Source organism: Stegodyphus dumicola, chromosome X1 (genome assembly GCF_044657685.1).
Source record: "Stegodyphus dumicola isolate Sdum_Otavi_A_Nest chromosome X1, ASM4465768v1".
NCBI classification, from domain to species: Eukaryota; Metazoa; Arthropoda; class Arachnida; order Araneae; family Eresidae; genus Stegodyphus; species Stegodyphus dumicola.
The window spans coordinates 65,286,357-65,309,262 of NC_140780.1; the positions used below are offsets into that span (position 1 = coordinate 65,286,357).

Consider the following 22,906-nt stretch of genomic DNA (forward strand, 5'->3'; position numbering starts at 1 on the left):
TTAACAAAATAATGGCACATTCTGGATATGCTAGATATTATTCTAGATGAAAAAAATTTTATAAATGAAGGGTAATTTTATTTTTAAGTTTTAATTATTTTCTTTCGCAGAAATATCTGGAATCATTTCTCTGATGGATACAGAACTAATTATCACATTAAAGAGTGGCATTATAAATTAAATAAAGAGGCTTCCGGTCCCGTTTTAATTGAATATTCCTTGATTCAACTTCTAAATGAAAATTAATCAGTCATGCGGAAGTTAAGTTGAGGCAATAAACCATGAACATCGTAGTTAACACATACAGAATTAAATAAAAAATTGAGAATTTTAAAGAAAAATTAAAGGCATCGAAATTTTATTAGAAATTTATTTCTATGTTGTGAGCTATTACATTCATTTAGAATCTCAGGTGTAGAAATACTAAATAAAATTTTTGTTTTGTTTTGTTTTTAAATAGTTTTGTTTCACATTTTCTAAACATTACTCGATTGTCTGTAACTCATTATAGCTGAAAAATGCTTTTTAGCATAAATAACTTAATACCTTGAATATAAAAATTTTAATCTTAATTTTTACATTTATTTATTACACAGTAGGCATAATTTTGGATAATGAGAAATAATAAAAAGTTATTTTACTCCTTACGGTAATGGTTAAATAAATGTAATAACATCATTAGTTTCACAAATTAAACTTCCACATACATAAAATAATACTTGCTTTCATGCAATAATAAGACATAATTTTTTACTCGGATCATGTCTATTTTTAATGTCAAAGGAAATAGTGCAGAGTAACATTTCGGGAATGTGTATTTTAAATACTTAATGAGAGTGAAAAATGAACCATTTAATCAGTAAAATGTAACATTTTTTGCATATCACAAATTTAGTAGCTTATTGGGGAGAAAGGAAAACTTTTTACAAGATGAATACTAGGATTTTATTCAAAACTTTTGATAATAAGAACGCTAAGAATTTCTTTTCCCTGTGCCTGAGTTTAGAGCAGTAACATCTTAAAAATCTTCATTTAAACAAAAATTGCATACATTTATGCAAAGTAATTTCTTAGCAAAATGACTCACTAATCGGAATTTTAAATATATATTCACGTGATATAAGCTTGAACACGAGTCAATTTCCGGTAAAAAAAACCTTCCATACAGACAATCCTTAAAACGGTTTTCCTGGCTTAGCAATTAATCAGAGCCCAGGCTTCTTTAAAGGTAGATAGCCTAATCAACACTTTAATTCAAATTCAGATTTAAACTAAATTTCGAATTCATCTTCTAAATTATTGTGGTATTATTTCTTTATCCCTGAACTATGCATAGTAATTTTGTCGCTTCGTTAAAATATTTCCGTTTTACGCTAATACTAAACACCAATGTAATAATTAGGTGGTTATACAATAAAGTAAAATCGTTTTTCGCCGTCACATGATGAATAAAGGTGTTGCAACAAATTGCCTTAAAGCTGAAACTGTTCAGCTGCAACCGGAGTTATCCAAAACTGAACTGGAAAACTATTCACTTAGCTGAATAGCTGAAAGCGAAGAAACTTCATCAGAATTAGAAGTGGCTTGCCTCTAAGAAAATCGCTTAAATTGTGGAAATTTGAATTTTTGTCTCAAGAGAAAGTTATGTCTTTGGCATTTTCAAAGTGTTTTAGATTATGTAAATACATAACAAATGAGTTAAGCAGGCAGGCATCGTATAATCCTAAATTATTTCGTGAAGTCGTCAAAATGCTTTAAATAGATGGGTAGTTATCAAATAAATAAAAAAAATTAATATTTCTCCCATTTATTGAATTTAGTAATAATCTTATAATACATAATAATACGATGAGAAATACTGTTATTTACGTTGTACTGTTACGTAAAATATTTTATGAAGCCAATAATATCTTAACTAGAAGAACAACTCAGAGATTCGAACGAGAGAGAAGTGAGTATTATCGGAAGGATAACCCCTTCGCTGAGGGAATGGGGTAGAAGCGATTTGGGCGAAAGAATATCACAGAGAAAGAGAGAACTATTAAAGTGAGGTCAAATTGTTATTCCTCGATGGTGGAAAGGAATCTTTCGACGAAACGTCACCGGGCGAAAAAGCATATACATGCATTGATCATGTAAAAGTTACAGTCATTATGGTAGGTAGAAAGTATTTTAAAGCATGGTTTGAAGTTTCCACTGTTGAATATTGAATGTATGCCGCAGCATGGGACTCATCAGCGATGAATCAAATGTGGGAACACTGCTGGTCAGGCCTTGTTTTAGTACCTTTTTTATTAAACATAATAAGGTTCGGATGTTTTGAAGCAAAGAAATATTCAAGTTTTCCCTCTTTAATCTTCGACTAATCCCAGAATAGAAAAAGTGAGTCACCAAATATTTTCAAATTATTAGCAATATATACAATACAGCGCATGGAAAAAAACTGATGTTTTTATATGCAGACTAACGTAAGGTACTCCTATTGACCATTTTCTAAAAATGGTGATTCCTCCCCCAGGATATTGATTTTTCTTTGACTCCAGCTTAAAAGTGTAGTATGTACTTCAAATGTTTGAAAGCCAGCATTCATTTTTGATAATTGTGTATATTCATATTAAATGCCTTATGCTGAAGATAAAACGGACTGTTTGTATGCACAAATATAACATCAAGTTTCTAAACTGGCTAGAAGCCTTCGAAATCTGAGACTTCACTGATACTGTGTGACAGAAAAACGCAGTTTACAGATCAAATAAATTATCGACAGTTCTTAATGTCCTTCGGCGATTCGAAAGGAGGATGGCCGAATTCGAAAGGAGAATGACCTGCACTCGATTTGTATAAGCAAATAATTTATTATACCAATTTTTCGATTCTTTTCTAGAAATGATTTCCTGCGATATTTTTGTCTTATTTCTGTAAGATAGGGGAATAAACTACCATTTAATTATGAGATTAAACTATGCTAAATTATAATGATACAAGAACTATAGAAAGATTATAACTCTGGGAAGTATAAAACGGCTAAAGCAATTTATTTGAAATAATAACTTGCTTCTGCAACTTGGTGACCATCCCCTAAAAAGGGCTATAAATGCGATGAACAACAACATTAAAATAGAGCAGCTTAGCGAGAAAATCACCACATCTCAGATTTAGCCCTTTTATACCTCTGACTCTTTTCCTTCTCCGCTCTTTTTCTCCAGTCGATTGATCTTCAACAACTTGTGTATGGGAAAGCATCGGCGATTGCCAGGAGATCGGCCACCCAATAAAACCACGAATCTAAACAATTTTCTCCCGAAACATCCGTCGTCCAAGTTTCAGCCTTCATAGTCAGAAACTCCGTTTAAAAAGAAAAGAAATAAAAAAAAGGCATCATCCCTAGCTGATATGCCTCACTCCTCAGACAGTTTAGGATTGTTAAAACGCTCTCCCGACTAAAGGATATTTTCTTTAAAAAAATCACCCTATTTCACTACAAAAAAGGCTGCTGGAATCATATTTCCCTAAGGTTTTCTTCGGCGGCCATTTTTGCATCGCTTCAAAGTTGGCTTACGCGAATGTGTAGTTTGTATCTGAGAAAAATAAAATTTTATTTGAAGAATGCTTTTGAATTTTACTAGATCGAATAAAGGTAAACTAGACAAAGCAATCTTGGTTTATTTCTGCAGATTCCATTTTACTGAAACTTCTAAAAATTTAGAAAAATTATATAAGAGATAGAGAAGACGTATAATAATATATTTTGCAGTATTTTCAGATTGTTCATCTTATAAATTTTAAGACAAAGAAGATAGTTGATATAACGCACTTTAATCAGAAGACAGAGGTAAAATCTATACTAGTCAGAGGTATAAGTACCAGTTAAAAATTTTAATTGAAAGTGAAAAAAAAAATTACTTAAGAAGTTGCGAGCTTTTTCCAAAGTTGTAAAGTATGAAATTAAATTGAAGTGAAACTCTTGATATCTGAGTGAGTATTTGAAAACGTCAAGAGAAGCAGTGGTTTAAGAATTAATTAAAGGACCATAAGAAAACGTCATTAAACAACTTAAGAGAAGTTTTAAAATTCATTCAAGAATTACAAAATAATTTTGAATGCCTCTGTAAAGTATTTTTTCTCTCCTTATTACGTGCCTTAGTGGTGCAGTTAGAAGCACGCCCAGTTAGCAATCGAGATGTCAGAAGTTCGACTCAAGGCGAGGGCAAAGCTGATTGTCTCACCTTCCCTGTTTCGAAAAGTCCAAAAACCTTGCAGTGACGTTTGGATCCTTGCCTTTCCAGCTTCTTTAAGTGAAGGATAATTTAAAGAATTTTCTCTTTCTTTTGCAAATGCCTTAGTGATGTAATTGGAAGCCAGTCCGGTAACCACTTGAAAGGTCGGGAATTCGAATTCCGTCGAGGGCTTCACGGATTTCTTAGGTTTTCTGGTTTCAGAAAATTTTAAATCATTCGACAGCTCTTCTAATTACTTTTTTCGGAAAAATATTGAAAAGCAAAAGCTCATTTATTAAGTGAACGTATTGAAGTTCCCTTTTAGCCAAAATACCCAATGAAACTGGATTAAGTATGTTCCAATTCTTCTTTACAAAATAATTAATAAGGTAAAAAGTTAGGAGAAATGGCTTACCCCAGCGAACATGCCACAGTATGCTGATTTTGAAAATTTGATAATTTGTTCCTAAACCTGAGAAGGCGGTATAAGTTGGATGACAATCAGTTGGAGGATTTGTACATAGTGTAATTACAGAATTATAGATAATGTAAAAAATCATTGTTTTCAGAATTTTCTTATGCTGTTACTAAAAAATTGTGCCTATTTCGTAACTAGTCTATCAAATAGCTCGTTGACAGTGAAAATTACTTTTTTTCCCTTTTTTATTCTTTTTTCCTTTCTTCTTTCTTCTTTTTCTTTCTTTTTTCTTTTATTTTCAATTTTTCTTTTTTCTTCTTTTTCTTTTTTCTTTCTTCTTTTTTCTTTTTCTTTCTTTTTTCCTTTCTTCTTTTTTCTTTCTTTTTCCTTTCTTCTTTTTTTCTTTCTTCTTTTCTTCCACGTTCCGACACGACAATTAGCCAGAAATTAATTAATTTCCATTCACTAGTTAGTATATTCAAAATTTTAACAGACGTTTTCACGCACATAAGAACTCCACAACAAACTTCCCTCAAACATTCCTAGTCCCTCTCACGTACCAAAAATAGCTTCTCAAAATATGCACCGCCTGTGATAATTCAAAGTATCCCCACTGCCGATAACGGAATTTCAGAATTTCGGACACATACCCCTTCTGAGTAAGACACAGAAGAAAGCAATTTACCGACATCCCACTAGAAAGAAAGTAAGTTAATTAACCCGGCGGAAGTCGCACCAAGGAAAGTTACTAGAGTGGGCGCGTGGGGTATCACATACCCCAATATTTAAAATACAATAAAAATAGTATTATTAAGTTTTAAAACTTTTTTTTTTTTTTTTTTTTGTTCTCGTGTATTATAAATAAGTGAATAATAATTGGGTTTCAAAAAATTAATTTCCGAAATAATCTTAGAGTTAAAATTAAGAAAAATGAAAATAATAAACATCATGCCTCTAAGTTTCATTGCATCTCTAATACACCATGCTTATTTTATTTCTTCACACTTTGAACGAAATACATTCATGTGTTCTTGGCACAGAATGTTTTCACATTTTAAACATTGCATTCACGTTCTTCTGTCCTTGGCGCGAGGGCAAAAAATTTAACACATCTTTCATACTTAGTTGTTTCGAATTTCATGTATTCGTTTTAATTCTTCATCGAAACTTCTGCTTTTGTTTTGCATGCAGTGCGTCAATTTCTTGGAAAAGTATTAAACTCTGATCTTTGTTCAATACTTTTATTCATTAATTGTAATGCTAAGTCCTTCAAAAACAGACGTCTGTTTCTTGTTGGTGGATTAGCAGTTGAATGTAATATAATTCAAGCATTTATTACAGCAACATTCAGTGCGGTAAAGAAAATTACCATTGGCCACCTTCTTGTTATTCTGGCAATTCAATAATTGGCTGACATTTCATCCCCCACATCCATTGCTCCTTTAGTCATATTATTAAAACATATAATTCCTGACATTTTATTTTCTCCAATAGTATCATCTATAGTATGATCGTTATATAATGTTGAAAGCATAAGTTTCCTTTTTAACAGTTTTTCCTTTTTTAGGAACATCAGGAATTAATGTTTTATCTTTTTCGAAACCAAAACATTGTAGAAAATATTCTTAGGTTCATCTTCAGTTTCCAAAATGCAATCTTCATCGCTTTCAAATATTTCTAATAAATCTCACATGCGTTGCATCTCCAGTTCATAGGGACTCATTCTTTTTACCATAATGCAGTTAGAAATTTTTAAGAATTTAATGTCAAGTACTTTAAAATCACTTGCGAGTAGAAATATTTACTGTTACACTCTAGAAATAAATTTCTGAACTAAATATTCAGTCAGAAAAACACTTACACGGACAGGCGCGTGAAGTGTGTCATACCCCAGTTCCAACAAAATACCGATAAATTTTTTTCTGAAACACACAGGCAAAGAAAAAGCGGTTCTGAAAGTCAACCACAACTAGAAACTCAGCTACTGAAAGCAGCACAGAATTTCAGTTTCACAAGTTAGGAATATTCCACTTTTATGTAGGGTTGGGGTATGATACACCCCACGCGCCTTCCCGCGGGTTAATGCATTTTCTGGCCTTTTATATTTTCATGTGCATTTCACATTTTACATTTCATTATTTCTTATTATATATATTTCAATTTTTTAACTTTTATTTGATTTGTTTTTGCAAAGATAGCATAGTTATGTTTCTTATTTTTTTCATGTTTATTTCAATTACTTTGAGTTCTATTTCATAATTCCAGTTAAGATTACTACTGCTTATTATGTTAATTTTTATAAAAGTAGTCTTGAATTAACATGCATAAAAGCGAAAGTGTCGGAAGACATTTACTCAAGTATCTTGTAAATTTTACAACATAAATTGGCTTTTCACTCAAAATTTCTAAAGAATCTAGTATTAGTGAAAATGCTTCATTCAGAATGAGTTCTTTGATACTCTACTTTGGCTATAAATCCCATCACTTCACGGAACTACAATTTTGGCCTAACTTAATTTACCAGTTTGGCATCATCATTCTTACTTGAGTAAAAGACGAAACACCTTCGTATTTATTAATTATTGTTCATTGAACGGGAGTTGTTTTGTTTCCCTTGAAAGGTCAACTAATTTCCGATCAATAGCAATAATTACTTGTTTTTTAATTTTTAATTTCTTTTCCAAAGTTTAAAATTTTGCTATTCATGATGTCCTCTTAAAAAGTCATTTATTAAGTGAACGTATGGGGTATTTATTAAGTGAACGTACATATATATATATGTAATGTTTTTGAAGCGTAGTCGTGGTGGCAAAGTGGCAGGCTGGAAAGACGAACAGATGACGCGGACACAAAAATGAATTAGACGAATTCAAAATCTTTATTTCCACGCATATAAAATCATCTCCGTAGATTTTTATCCAATCATAATGAAATCCGATAGATTTCTAATGAAATATGATAATTTTCTATGTACATTGGCTTTAAAAAGAAATGACGTAGGCATTTAAGCAAAGGTAAAGCGACGCGATTTCGACAGAGCAGCAGTTAAAGAAGAAAGAATGACGTATTTAATTCGCCAGCGGTATTTATACCAAGTCTGATATAATTGTAGAGACAAGCTATGATTGGTTAATTTGAGGTTATTACATAACACAGAATGATCTCGAATTTGGGAGAACGGATGAATTTAGGAGGAGAGCATCAAATCTAGAATCGTTAATTTTGAGGTCGTCAATTATTTTTAAAGCAGCTATCGTATTTTCTTATATCTTACACACACACACAAATATATATATATATTTACATAATAAACGTAAAGTCAAAGCAAAGCGATTTCTCAACAATATTAATAATTGCATCCTTGTAAAGGGGTTAAACATAAACTCAAAACATTTCAAAATAAAAATGATCATAGGAGTACAAACTCGAAAACTAAAAATTGAGTTTTATTTTTGCCTCTTGTTAAATTTATTTATATATATACATTCATATATATGTATATATAGCAGTAATAGTATATATATATAGAAAATGTTCTTATTCATTTATTCCCAGCAGTCTCCGAATGTTTCCGTTTCCGAATGTGAAGTTTCTTAAGTGGTGTGGTGTGTGGTGTATTTAATTATGGCAAAGCACACTAGGGCTATCTGCCTAAGGGGAGAGATACCTTCGTGGAGGACATTCTAAGGGAAACTGGCTTGTATACACGTTACACATGGGGAAAACCACGAAAACGCCCATGCATCCAGCCCGTTCGCGGGATTCGAACCTCGGACCGAACTACCAGTGTTCAGCGACTTTACCGCTCGGCCGCTGGTGGGCGAAGTTTCTTAAGACATCAGTTTGAAAGAATTTTTAGAGATATTTTGAGATTATAGATATAGATTTATAAATTTAGATATTTAGAAATCAGTTTGAAAGAATTTTTGGAGATATTTAGATTTTCAGATATTTAGAGAAACAAAACGAAGAAATTAGAGTGTTTTCCAACAACTGACAATTACGAAGTCATGCAGAGTCTTATGAAAATGCCAAGATTATATATGCAAGGTATATTTATAGAAAGAAAAGCAGAGATGAATTTGTTTCTTTAAAATTTCGAATTTTTATGCATTCTGGTTTTAAATTCATGCACGCACTGTGTACAGAACTCACTTAAATAACAATACACGTGCTATACAATATAAATTAAGCTAAAAATCTCAAGGAATTTATCTCTTTCTCTCATTCTCCATTACTTTGAGTTTTCTGGACCTAATATTTACTCTTTCGAAATTAATCAGCAAAATAAATTTTAGAATTTGGTAAACTCAAGCAGTTAACTTTTAGCCTTCGATTTCCTTAAAATCAAAAATTGTTTTGCCTTTTTTTTTTCAGACGAATGTAAGCGAAAATTAAAGTTTTAAGTTAAAATTTAATTCTGAAATTAGTGGGCTGAAATTACATTTTATTAAAAATTATTAAAGAATTCTTCTTATTAAAATTTATCTCGTAATATAAGAGAGTTTCCTTTAGCTAATTAATGTTAAATTTAATAATAAGAATTATCTAACATCTAAACTGAAAAAATATATTTAACCTGAGTGAAAGAGTAAATTGGTAAATTAGCCACTATACCATTTTGCTCTTTTTTTAATGACATGCAATCCGACAGTTGCCACTTCTGAGTGTTAACAAACGCAGTATCAGAATCACTGTAAACACAAAAATAGCTTATAAATACTGTGGTTTTTATATGATGATTATATATTTTTCAAATGGCTTTCAGAATCAATTTCAGATCAGAATATATCAACATTTTAGAAATTTAATTTTTTATTTATTAGCTAAACTACATTAAAATAAATCCTACAAAAATGTTTCTGCAAACTAGAATCATAAATTTCTACAAATTAGAATCTAAAATCTTATATATGAAAATCCACAGCAAGTTAGAAGTTGCTGGGTAAAGCAACGTACAGTCACAAACTGTTTTACTGAAAGCATGTTCAGAATACCTGAAATGGTATGAACTGCATAAAATTAATCTAGTTAATGATTAGCAGTTATGATTATCAAATTTGAAACGGGTAACAAATAAAAAATAAAAAAAAAGTTTTTAAAATGCTAGAAACAGTCTTTTTAGATAAGTAAAATGTATCAAAAATTCTGTTGCATCTCTCTAATATTCAATATTTTCACTGATTAATTTAATACATTTAAATTATGAGACTCATTATGTGCTCACCGAAGATTCAAACAAAAGGTTGCTGCCATAATGTAAAATTTTATCTTCCTTTTTCTTGTACTGCATGACAGTATAACAGATATTATAACATACGGGCATGAATTCATAATACTTGATTGGTACCAATGCGTCAAAATGGGGGATGGGAGATTTAGTGGAGTCGCCATTTAATTTTAAATATTTAGCCCACCAGCGGCCGAGCGGTAAAGTCGCTGAACACTGGTAGTTCTGTCCGAGGTTCGAATCCCGCGAACGGGCTGGCTGCATGGGTGTTTTCGTGGTTTTCCCCATGTGTAACGTGTATACGAGCCAGTTTCCCTTAGAAAGTCCTCCACGAAGGCATCCTTCCCCTTAGGCAGATAGCCCTAGTGAGTTTTGCCATAATTAAATACACACACACATTTTAAAGATTTTGTTTCCTTTTCATATATAATTATGAATATTTAGTAATAATTATTGATTAATTTGTAGCTATCCATTATTTAGGAGTTAGAACATTTATTTATTATTATTTCATTTTTGCATAATATTGTTTTAGAATTTTTATACTCCCTTCTTTTTCTTCGTTTTTTTTTTTTTTTTTCGTTCTATTCACGAATTTCGATTTTTTTTTCGTTCTATTCACGAATTCGATAGATTTGTTTGCATTTATGTGACACTGAAATATTTGGGAAACACTGCTTTTCTCGGCCATTTGATACAGTATATGAATGGCGCTTTCTGAAGAAAAACGCTTGTTATATCAGTTAGTCAAGGTCCGTTATCATCGTGAAGTAGAAATCTAAAGAGCCGAAAGCCGACTCCAAAGATCTCAGTTAATAAGAGCATCCTTTGGAACTAAGGGAAAACCTTTGGAGAAATATGGGACCCTACACTGTCATCCTCTCCCAAACAACAGCTGCAGAACGGGAAATGCACGTTTGATTAGAAACCCAAAAATGAAAAGAGCAAACACGTAGGGAAAGAAAAATACTGCAATCTCATCGTTAAAGTAGAAATTAGTCGGAATATTTTTTTCCATAGTTGTACGACACTTATAGTAGTGATTCTTCATTTTCTAAAATCAATAACTGAGAAAAATTGAAGAAAAATAATTGAATAAAATTAAAAGAATCTTCTCTTTTAACAGTCATAAATAAAAGTAGGAATGCCAACAAATTTAAAATTTAAATAACTTGTAAATTTTATATGCACAGTAGACTGAGAATCATAAATTCTATGGACTATTAAAACTGTGGAGAAGTTTCTGTAGTCAGTTATATAGTTTACCTTTCTCCACTTTCTTTTCCGATCGAAAGTATATGAAACGGACAATGGATTTCCCATCACAATATCGAAGGTACTTGGATACGTCCAAGTTGTTAATGAAAGAACACATGGAATTGTTAAGATAAGATGAAATAATTAGTATTTTATGTACATGAGCGAAGTTTCTAAAGCATATTTATAAATAGTTAGGAGTACTTATTTATTTAAAAAATAATAGAACTAACAATATTTTCTTAACAAAACTTGCATCAATTATTTCCACTACTGACTGCATCAAAATTCTTATATTATTGGATGCGTTGTAAGATACTTCAGTAATAAATACAGCAGCTTAATTTATTTTGATTACGTCCGGCACTTTGATTCTAAATTTTGAGACAACTATTAATAAATTACGTGGATGTTAACTCAGCATGTAGACTTTCTACATGCTACTCTTAACTACATGTAATAACATAATTTATAAGAAAATCACTAGCTAAAATTTTAGCTTCTGCTTTATGGATCAGAATGTTAAATGAAGGAAACAAAGATTTCATTCTCAGAAATTTTACAGTTACATTCTGCACAACAATTTTACAGTTTCCGAACGTTAAAAAATAAATAAATAAATAAACCCTTTGGAAGTAAAGGACGAAAAATCTAAGTTGTTAAAATGCTTTGCCATAGATACTAAAATATCAGTGTTTAATTAATTTTTTCTTAATTAAATAATCCTTTTTTTATCACTTTTATACTTTAAAGATTTTGTTCTGATTTAAATACAATTACCAGAGAAATATATCCTACAGATGAACGAAATATTTTGCTTGACCATCTTTCAGACCAAAATGAAACCTTGCAACTTCTTTAGAGTAAGTGTTACCTAATTAAAACCATTAATATTTGTACTTTTAATCTCAAGTTTAGTTTCTTCTAAGTGCTAAACTAGGAAAGGAAAAACTTTAATTCAAATGTATTTTCCCCAAATATTTATCAACTACATTTACATTCAAATAATATACGTAGTTCTGTCTCCATTAATTTAGCTTTAACTTGTTTCGAATTGTGGTTCTCAAAAAAGAATGAAATAAATAAACCACTTTCATAGAATTTGGTTAAAATCCCTTTTCCCAGCAAATACAAGTATTTTTAATTTATCACGAAATAAGACTCATCTTTATTCGAATGAAACGCATACATATAAGAATAAACGCATACGAATAATGCGTATAAGAATGCTCTATCGAATTGTAACTAAGATCCTTATTTTTTAAAGTTCATCCAACGCAAATTTTGGAAGTAACAGCATCCACGTGTTATAAATATTTCAAAGTTCATTTAAATTTCACAAACCAATAAAGCTTCAGCCGAGAGTTGCAGCTATTTCAAAATACCAATAAGAAAGGTTTTTATGACTTAACCTTTAAGAAAGCAAATTCGAGAGGATATTTGAAAAGAAATTTCCAGATCCAAATCATTGGTTAAGTGCCCCAGTTGGTTATTAAGACCTGAAATTGAAGAGCTCTCAATTTTTGAGACATGGCAATAAAATTCAAAAGTATTTATCCAAATTAATGCCGCGTTTTTCTCTCCGAGCACTTTTTCCTATCCAAAAGGAAACCAGCGAAGTATAGGAAATTAATATTTATAGCCTAACACTCATTCAAGAGGAAATGTAAAGCTTCCTCCTCGAAGATATAAAATAATGATGTGCCACTCTATTTAGATCAAATGGATATAAAAAGATAAGCAGTATCTCTGAAATAGGTTATTAAATGGAATAATTTAAACTGAAGGCATTAAGTTGGGTAAACAAATCGCGCGCAGCAATTGAACCTATTTGTTTATGCAATAGTGATAAAAATTTCGACACCGAAATACATTTAAATTAATGGCTAAATATGAGGATCATCAATCTTTGATAAGATGTTTTATGAATTTTATTGTGGTAACATTTCTCTGCTTTGTAGAGTTGCATTTGGAGAGAGAAATATATCTATATAAGAATTTCATCATTTCGTTATTAATAAATAATTCTTTTGATGATTATGTGATTTATCCTTATAACTTCTCTAAAACATTTTGACCAATCAAGAAAAGATAAATACGTAATGTAATTTTTTTTAATTTACCTTGCATGAATTTCTGCTAGCAAGAATGATTAAAATTTCCTATTTACCACCTAGTGAATTTTGCAATATTTATAAATAAAAAATGAATAATACCATTATAAATAATGCTCTTCCGTTATAATGCTTCCGCTGTCCTGTTATTAGGCGGGTGTTACCTAAAATCACATGCAAATAATGTGGATATGGCATAACGTGCCTGGCAACAAAATAATGATTTTTTTTTTTTTTTTCCCATCAAGTACTTTTCTTAGATGGAACTCGTTAGAAATCCGATAACTCTAAAAGGAACATCGACCTTCGCGAAGTTACCATCGGTCAAAAGTTTTAATGTTACAAGAAAACATAAAACCAAATGGCAATTGAAAATTTTAAATTCAACAATGAAAATCAACCAACAGTAATCGGTAATAAATATCCAACAATCATTTCTGCAAGAAATAACGAAAAGGCAGTTAAACAATACCACTTCATACACAGTTGCGAGCAAGTATGAGCACAGCATTCAATTTCCGAGAAGTTTACTGTCTATTGTTGTAACTTTATGGGAATATTAGTTTTCCCTTTATTCCCATCTCCAGAATTTGCATTTGTATTACTTGCGCAATACAATATAATACTGTTTCTATGCCAAGACTTTTTAAGAGTTTAAGTTGTTGGGATGGGTGTAAGTTTCATGTCTAGTACTTTGGAAGCTTCTATAAATATCGTAACAAAATGAACACAATTTAGTTAATAATTTACATATGTTATAAAACCCGAAATTATTAGTTAAAAATACAGACATTTTGTCAGCTTTACTTAAGAAGATGGTGTACAGAAGACTGACGGCATAGGTATGACTGAGACATTTAAAATGCAGTGATCGTACTAAATATACAAGTATGACAAGCCTTTTATAAGAGGAAATATGTTTTATTTTTTAGTATGACATTTCTTTCATTGAAAACATTTATTTAATAACTTTTGTGATTATTAAAGAAGAGGCAAAAAAATTAAAATGGCTCTGAACAGTTAAAAATTTGTCCTTTTTTAGTTTGTCAACAAATTGAGTGAAAATTACTGGTTAATTTAAAAGCTATTCTTCGTCTCTTCTTTGTTGTTATTATTAATACTATTTGCTAATTTTTTCATATATAATTATTTTTTAATAAAATTTACAGTCTTGATATAATTATTTAAATATTTCGTTTTCGCAGGTTCAGTTGTTTCGTTTTGTTCATTTTTAAAGCTACACAAGACAAACTATTTCTTCTAGAGTTCTCACTTCTGCAAATGGGTTGAATACAAAGACGCGAAATATAAACATGAGACAGTTTTTCCTTTAAAATTCTCGATGAAGTTTTCTAGCAGAAATGGTGGAAGTTTTTGTGTAGTTTGGCATAATCAAAATATTTACCTTAGTTGCTTCACTCCTTACAATCAATAACTCAATTGAAAAAAAATTAACAGGTATAATGCTTACTTTAAATCTTGATATTTTCTACATTTTGCAGTCTTCTAAAGCATTTAAGCATCATTGGAAACCAAGAAGTTATTCAGCCTAAAAATATAGAGGATGGGTTTGTAACTAGCAGGTTCTTTTATCTTATTTTAAATACGTGCGTTTCCATCTAAGTCAAATTCTCTACATTAAGTTTTCTTCCCTTAACAAACTTTTTAACATATACATCCGTCATATTTATAAAAGTCTCTAAACTATTAAATGGTGAAATTCAATGAACTTTTAAAAGAGACTAAAGCACTAAAGCTTAGTAAACATAATAATGTTATTGCTGATTCCTTGATCGGTTAGACGCTACTCTCAAAGAGTTGCAAATGTAACTTTAATATAATTTTATTGCTATACTAATTAACTAGAAATGAATTTGTTTTTATAAGAATCAATCATTTCCAGAATAACAACTTGCATAGTTAATTGCTTATTCATTCGAGACTATTAGGTTTACACTGACGGGGGAGGGGAATCCCAGCGCCAAGAAGGAATTGTGCAAGATAAATGAAATTTTTTTGGGTGTTTATACATATGAAAGATGACGTCTATTCATATTTCGCGCTAGGCTCGTGAGTGCGATTCTAGTAGCGCCGCTATGAATAAGTAAATCAGGTTTGTAACCCAACATGCTCTACAGAATGTCGACAGGTTGCCTTGGCCTGCTAGATCACCTGACCTTTCTCCAATCGAGCATGTACCGGGTATCATTGGACGACAATTCCAGCGCCATCCATAACCAGCATTAACCGTCTCTGTATTGACCAACCAAGTGCAACAGGCATGGAACTCTATCCCACAAATTGATATCCGGCACTACGACACAATGCAAGCACGTTTGCAGGCTTGCATTCAAAATTCTGGGGGTTAGAACAGTTATTACTGTACCAGCAGTTCAGATTTGAAAAAGCTTGCATTAACCTGTGGTCTTGAAAATTTAATCAATTAAATATGTTACTTAGACAAACGTATTGCCGAACTTTCATTACTCTACAATTATTTTTCCTTAGTGTTGGGATTTTTCTCCTTCAATGTAGCTAATATTAAAGCTCAAAATAATATTATATTAATTTAACTACATGCTTTTTAACTTCATCTAAATCACAGAAAGGTAAAGCAATATGATATATATCTTTCAAGAAACCATGAAATTAATTTAGACTGTGGCTAATAATGTCTTTCGGTTTACAATAAAACATACAATTGCTTACAATAACAAATATTGCAACCCAATAAATATGTGGCATTATCTCATGTAATTAAACAGTATGTCACTAAATTTTAAAATTGTTTTGGAAGCAAGATTTCCCGAAAATGTACCCATGCAAGCATGGAGTTTTCTATCAAGCTTTTGCACTTTCATATTGCAATAAAGCACTAAAACTAATTCTTAAAGGTTCAGTCTCACCTTTTGATCCATGAGGCGAATGTGCCAAATCTGTACCATATGATTATTTTTTGTGGGGATGTCTGAAAAGGAATTTATGTAGAGGAAATTTTCTGCTCTATCGAGAAGCAATGTAGAGTGAACTAATATATTACACATCCTCATATCGAGAAACATCACTATATTTTCCCATATAAAAGTAAAAAGTTATGAAGCATCATTATTTAAAGAAACATCAATCTGTGTTTTTCGTAAAAGTAAAAAGTCGTGAAGCATCAAAAGTAATCCCTAAAATGTTTTGTTACCATGTAACAAGCAGGTGTGATATATATTCCAGAACATTTAAAATTTTAGCCTATAATTTGTAGAATGATGAATTGATGAGAGGGAACATTTAATGGCATAAAAATCAATTGCTAACTCTAAATATTGTACTAATATACCAGGATTAAATACTGCAAATATAAAAAGTGAATAAGCAAAATATGTATTTTTATACTGTTCACCTAATATTCTGCATAATATTCACCAAAAATCGTAATAAAATTCAAAGTCACACTTATTTAGTAAATCACTGAAACCTTATTTCGTTGCATCTTAAACGCACATTTTTCATATAGATGCGTTTAATTGACCTCTTTTGTATATAAATTATACTATTTATATATAACATCAATTATATAAACATCATTTAAGCAATCTGCTGTGATTAAATAATCGGCATGTGATTTACCTCGATATAAGACATCCAAAGACAATAAGCACTAAAGAGATGCTTATTGCCTTTGGACCTGACAGTCATGATCCTGCTACGGATGCGAATTACGGACAGAAATTATTAAGAAGCTCTTGCTTTATTTGTTCGACACTCTAATAACCATTTTAGAGAATTATTTACAAAACATAGAAACTATCGGTCTGAAAAAGTTAACTAACTTATATTGCCACTATCATGTTTGTCAGCCCTTCTTCTAAACGGCCGACAGCTCTACACTGCAAAGATTCTTCCAAATGATGCTTTGCAACATAAAAAATATTTTGACTCAATAAACTTTTCATAGAAGTTGGAGGGGAAAATTTCTTTGTACAAACGTTGTCATACCATTATTTACATATTAAAAGCAAACTGGTTAAGTTCTATGGAATACTAATAATTAGGGTTCAATTTGCTCATTTAAAGAATAAATAAATAAGATTCACTGATTGCTACATGAAATGTGACGCACTTTGCAGCTTTTACATTTTTTTATCCAGTTACGTCTTGCTAGAAATAGCCTGGTTAAAGTTGTAGAGACATTAGGTATTTTTTTTTTTGGAAGCAGGCAAGATGAAAAATTAGCAAGGCCTTCGCCGAGAGTCAAACCACGGACCTCTGGAATACCGGCCCAGCGTGCAGAACCATTACACCGCAAAGGCACGCTAGGAAAGCGGGAGAAATACATTATAAAGTGATTTTTTTCCTTCTATCAAAAGCTGTACGAATATTACATTCAGTTATATCGTCCCCAGATGTACTGAGTGAAGCAAATATATTTTTGTTTCTATTTCTATTTTTTACATACTATAATTTACATTTTTCTCATTTATGCTACAATGTTAATTTATGGTCCCAATATTATGGTTTAAAAATCCGGAAAAATCATTTTCCTTGCCAAAAATCAGTGTCACATTTCACGTTCAAATTTTGCCGTAAATAAGGATGCAAAAATACTGTTCTATAATTTTCTAACCATTTAAAATATTTCATGGGGTTCGGGAATTAAGCAAGAGGCAGAAAATCTATATGCACCCTACCTCCCTTTTTGAATACTGGACTCGATTCTTGTTCTTGAGAGATATCTTTACAGATCTCGAAGAAAAAAAAAGGCTCCATAAAGAAGAGCAATGTTTGCTTGCAGCAAACAAAACGCTCCTCCATCGTGATACCTCCCTCCGCAAAACTCAAAGGAAGTCATAGATACAAGTAAATATGAAATACCTAGGAAGACGTTCGATATTTAAAAGACCTCTTTTAGTAAATAAAATGCTTTCAAGGAACTTATTCTAATAAACAGCTGTTAGAAGCCAAAAAATAGGAAAGGTCTGTGCATGTAATTATAGCTTAGTAAGGAATTAAACATATTTCTCTCATATCCTTAAGGTGAATTGATCAGCATCCAAATGTTTTAAAATTTTGTCCGGAAATTCCGCATTCAATTTCGAGCAAGTGCTGAGCCTCCTTTCAGTGATCCCTTATTCACAAACTTCTCCCACAAACGCGCCCGATCTAAAAAAAATGGATGACAGTTTGTTATCAGACTCGGTTAGGACGAACGGGAGAACTTGCCTTCTCAATCGCTTTTATGTTACGAAGAAATGTAAGGAATTAAAAGTTTTTCTCCCATGCGCTTTGGTGGTGTAACGGCCAGTACATCGATCCGATAAGTTAGAAGGTCCTAAGTTCATCTTTAGACAAGACATACTCACCTTTTCCGACAATTCCTCTCTTTCAAACCTTTTTTTTCTGTGCAACGCCTGTACGTTCTTCTGCGTAAGGTATATTGATTACATAAAACCTGTGTTAAGGAATATATTATAAGGTCATACTTATACCTTCCAGTGATTTTAATATGAAAAACGAATTTTAGAAAAGTATCGATAAACTTTAAAGTCATTTAATAATTAAAGCGGTTTTTTTTTTTTTTTTTTTTTTTTTTTTTTTTTCTAGATTTCTCCTACTAGGTAAATTTCAGTTTAGCTGTATACTGCTTTGAAAGCGTGAATACAAAAGCATTATGTGAAGTAGTATTTTGAGCATATGTAATTTTTCTTACAGGAAATATTATTGACTGTATTACACCTTTTAAAGTTTTCAGTGATACTCAGAATATTTTCTGAAAACAATCTGCAGGTTACTGATGCAAAGTTTTACAATGAAAAAAATATATTAAATTATTCTTTACTGTTTACTCTGTTTCTTTATATTTCTATTTATACAGAAAAACAAAAGCTTTATTTAAAACAAATTCATGAATTTTTCAGCTTTACTGGAAACAAATTCCATTTTCTCTGCTTAATTAGTTAAGACGGAAAAAAGTACAAAGTCTTTTCCACAAATATAATATGCACTTCTAAAGGAAACAAGACCATGAAGTAAAGGAATTTCAACGGCTCCTTTTAAGAACCTGGATTTTTTTTTTTTTTTTTTTTTTCATTTTATTGTGGGTTGAGTTTTATGACGGAAAAGGAGAAAAGCGATCACGTGACTAATTACTCCAGCAATATTAAAAATTGCAAATCAGTCAAACTGCAAGTCGAACATTCAAAACTTCAGAAACTTTAGTAAACCAGACAAAGTATTCTCACACAATGCTCAAAAACTATTCAAAAAGAACAAAGCTAATACATACAGATGGCAAGTATAATATAAATGATAAGAGATGAAGTTATGTGAGTAAAAAGGGATTAAAAAACTAGATCTTATGTGTGATATTTGTAAAAACGCGAGGAGGGCTTAAAATATGTACGAAATGAATAGGTGAGGATACTAAGTAGAATAAAACCACCACTCAAGGTAATACACTAAATCAAATGGTAAAATCCTATTTCCCTTAAAAAGGGAAAATAAATTGGGATTTTCCCGACTAACGTGTATAAAGTTAAATGTTGAGTATTCAAATATCTCTGGCGAGCATAATGAAAACTTGGACACTCGATTAAAATATGTCGCATGAATATCAGGACATTACGACTTGTACAGAGAGAACCAAACTCACCATTTAACAAATATTCATGTGTGACCTTAGAGTGCTTTATATTCAGCCGAGTTAAAAGAACTTCTTCCTTCCTATTCCTACCCAATTCCCAGCTCACTACTGTAGGTTTAATGCTTCTTAATTTATTATTTGTCTCAAATCTCCAAATCTTCAGCCATTTATTTATAATTTTCTGCTTAGTTGCAGTTTTTATGCTTGAAAAGGGTTTAACATTTCAGCAGCGTTCTTTGCCTTTATAGCTGTTAGCTCATTGCCTTTTATGACGATATGTCCCGGAACTCAGAAATAAAGAATTTCGAAGCTTCGACTTTTCAGGCTTACAATTTTGTTCCCAATCTCAACAACTAAAGCATTGCCTTCATCACAAGGCATTCTCAAGTAATTTAAAGCACTGGATGAATCAGAACAAATGATGAATTTTCGCGAGCGCTGTTTAGATATAAATGATAATGCATAGTAAATAGCCATCAATTTTGAAATGAATACAAAGCAAACCTCGTGGAGCTGAAAATTGAACAACTGAACACATACTGATGGAACTGACAATCGACAACTGAATTACAAAGGTTGCACCAGCATAGTGTCCAGCTTCTGTAGCATAGGTACATATCGGGGTATACTTATTATACTCAGTTCTATTTTCAGCAAAGGGTTGCCCTTAAATGACCTCACTTGTAATATTTTTGTCAAACTGACTTAAAATATCAAGATGATAGACTTATGCATTATACTAAGGAGGAATTTAAAACTAATTTAACATCTGAACATCGATCCCGGGTTATGCAATATTCCTCAAGCAGAGAATGAATCCTCAACGAAAACGAAGGCATACATTAGGCGTCGCGCTTGAAATAATGGCTTATTTGAATTATTGAGCACTGGAACTAGAGCAAGATGGTTTTGCCATTACAATAAAATAGTAAAAACGAAATATTTTTTCACGCCTCAGTTGAAGCGACGGTTCAAGGTATTCTACATATGGATTCTGCACCGGAGATGTTCTGAAAGTTCCTGAACAAATCCGCATAGCCTGATGATGAAAGGGATCTAATTTCAGCAATACAGAAGACTGTGAAGATCCATAAATAATTTACCCATAATCAGTTTTAGACCAAACAAGAGATCCGTAAACGAAAAGCAGAAAAGACCGATCTTCTCTTTGCCATGTATTGGTTAAGAGTTTCAGAATATTTATTTTTTCATACACGTTTGAAATATGAGAAATGTTTGCGAATATGAGAAATATGTATGAAATATGAGAAACCTCTCATGTTTGAAATTTGAAAGCGAAAAAAATCTTGTCCAATATTATACATAAGATTTTGTCTCTTATGCAGCCGGAATCAGCGTACCTCTGAAATAGTTCGGGGTGAGGACGCAGATTTCTTCTGCGACAAAAGTGGACACAGATGGTCTTCTGGCTTGAAAACTTAAATCCATTACATTCTCTATATTGAGTAGCTTTACTTAGAGTTACTTGTAGTAGTATCTCGATAAAATGCATGTTTACACTTTGAGAGCTATTTTGCAAGTCATCAACATATAATGCCGCATTCATAGCACAGAAAAGTCCTTTTTAATTCTTAGACTGAAAATTGTCATACTCAGCGCACAGCCTTGAGATACACTCTCTTCTTGAACAAATACATTTGACAGCAAAATATCAATCTGAACTAGAAAATGTCTGCTCGTTAAAAAATTCTGCGCAAAACCAGATAAATGTCCGCGTAAATCCTCCTTATAAATATGTAAAATTAACCAAAAGTCAGAAGAATTAAAGAAATGTGAAATACTAACCCCCCGAAATAAATATATATCGCAGGATACCATACCTCCCCGTCCTGTCGTAAGCTTTTTCCATAGCGAAAAAGATGGATACCAAGTGATTCCTTTTACAAAGGCAGTACGAATAAGTGTTGCTGTTTCCCGTAACAGAAGGTTGTCTGTACTAGACCTACTTTTTTGGAATCTACTTTGATATGATGACAGCTAGAGATTTCTTTTTAGATATCAGGCTAAGCGGCAATTAACCATTTTTTCAAGAAGTTTATACAAACAGTTAGTCAGTGCAACTGGCCGATAGTTTGGATCTTTTCAAGGCTTCAATATAGTTATAACTATAGCATTCCGCGAAGCGTTTGGAAAACTGTGCTAATTCCACAATATGTTTAATAATACTCAGCAGGGTTGCCAGTGGCTTACCGGGAAGATGCTTTATCACATCATAGCTCGTAGAGACATTAGGTTATTTCGAAGCAGGAGAGAGGAAAAATGAGCAATGCCCTCGCCGGGACTCGTACTCCGGGACTCTCGAATGCGCGTCGAGTGTGCTGACCACTACACTACGAAGGCATGCTAAGAAGGAGGGAGAAATACCTTATAAGCTTATGCCAACCGGACTAGGGTCTGTCCAACCTGCCTTTGACAATGATATCTCGAATTCAAGCCTAGTAAATTCACTGCTGTAGGATTTTGAGTTGGGAGTGTTATATGCAATTTGGATTTTCTCTGACTGCAGCTTGCAGAACAGAAATGCAGAGTGGGTAATTACTACTATTAGAAATATCAGCAAAATAATCCCCAGTGGCATTTGCGATTTCTTCTCTGCTGTTAATAATTGCGCTGTTCCTTTCTAATATGGAAAAAGAGCAGTTGGGATATATAGCCTTAGCTTTACGAAATCTTTCCAACACTCCTTTGGTTGATATAGAGAAGTTACCGAAGAGACATAAAGCGTCCATGAGTCTCCATGTCTTCATCGGAATACTTTCCTAGTTTTTGCTCTAGCTCTTTTGTATTCGAGAAGATTAGACAAGGCATCGTCGGAAAATATCTCAGACTTTTCTCTGTTATGTGTGAGTCTCGTGACACTTATGGTTCTATATGCAATTTGGATTTTCTCTGACTGCAGCTTGCAGAACAGAAATGCAGAGTGGGTAATTACTACTATTAGAAATATCAGCAAAATAATCCCCAGTGGCATTTGCGATTTCTTCTCTGCTGTTAATAATTGCGCTGTTCCTTTCTAAT

The 22,906-nt window shown here is 32.0% G+C and overlaps 1 protein-coding gene and 1 non-coding gene across 2 annotated transcripts in view; both read right to left on the minus strand.

The window, feature by feature from the left end:
- The window catches only part of LOC118181450 (NK1 transcription factor-related protein 1-like), a 67,400-nt gene that overhangs the window by 22,628 nt on the left and 21,866 nt on the right, over positions 1-22,906 (minus strand). The window lies entirely within an intron of this gene.
- Positions 22,156-22,228, minus strand: TRNAA-CGC (transfer RNA alanine (anticodon CGC)). Its single transcript has one exon. It is a non-coding gene; the product is annotated as a tRNA-Ala (tRNA).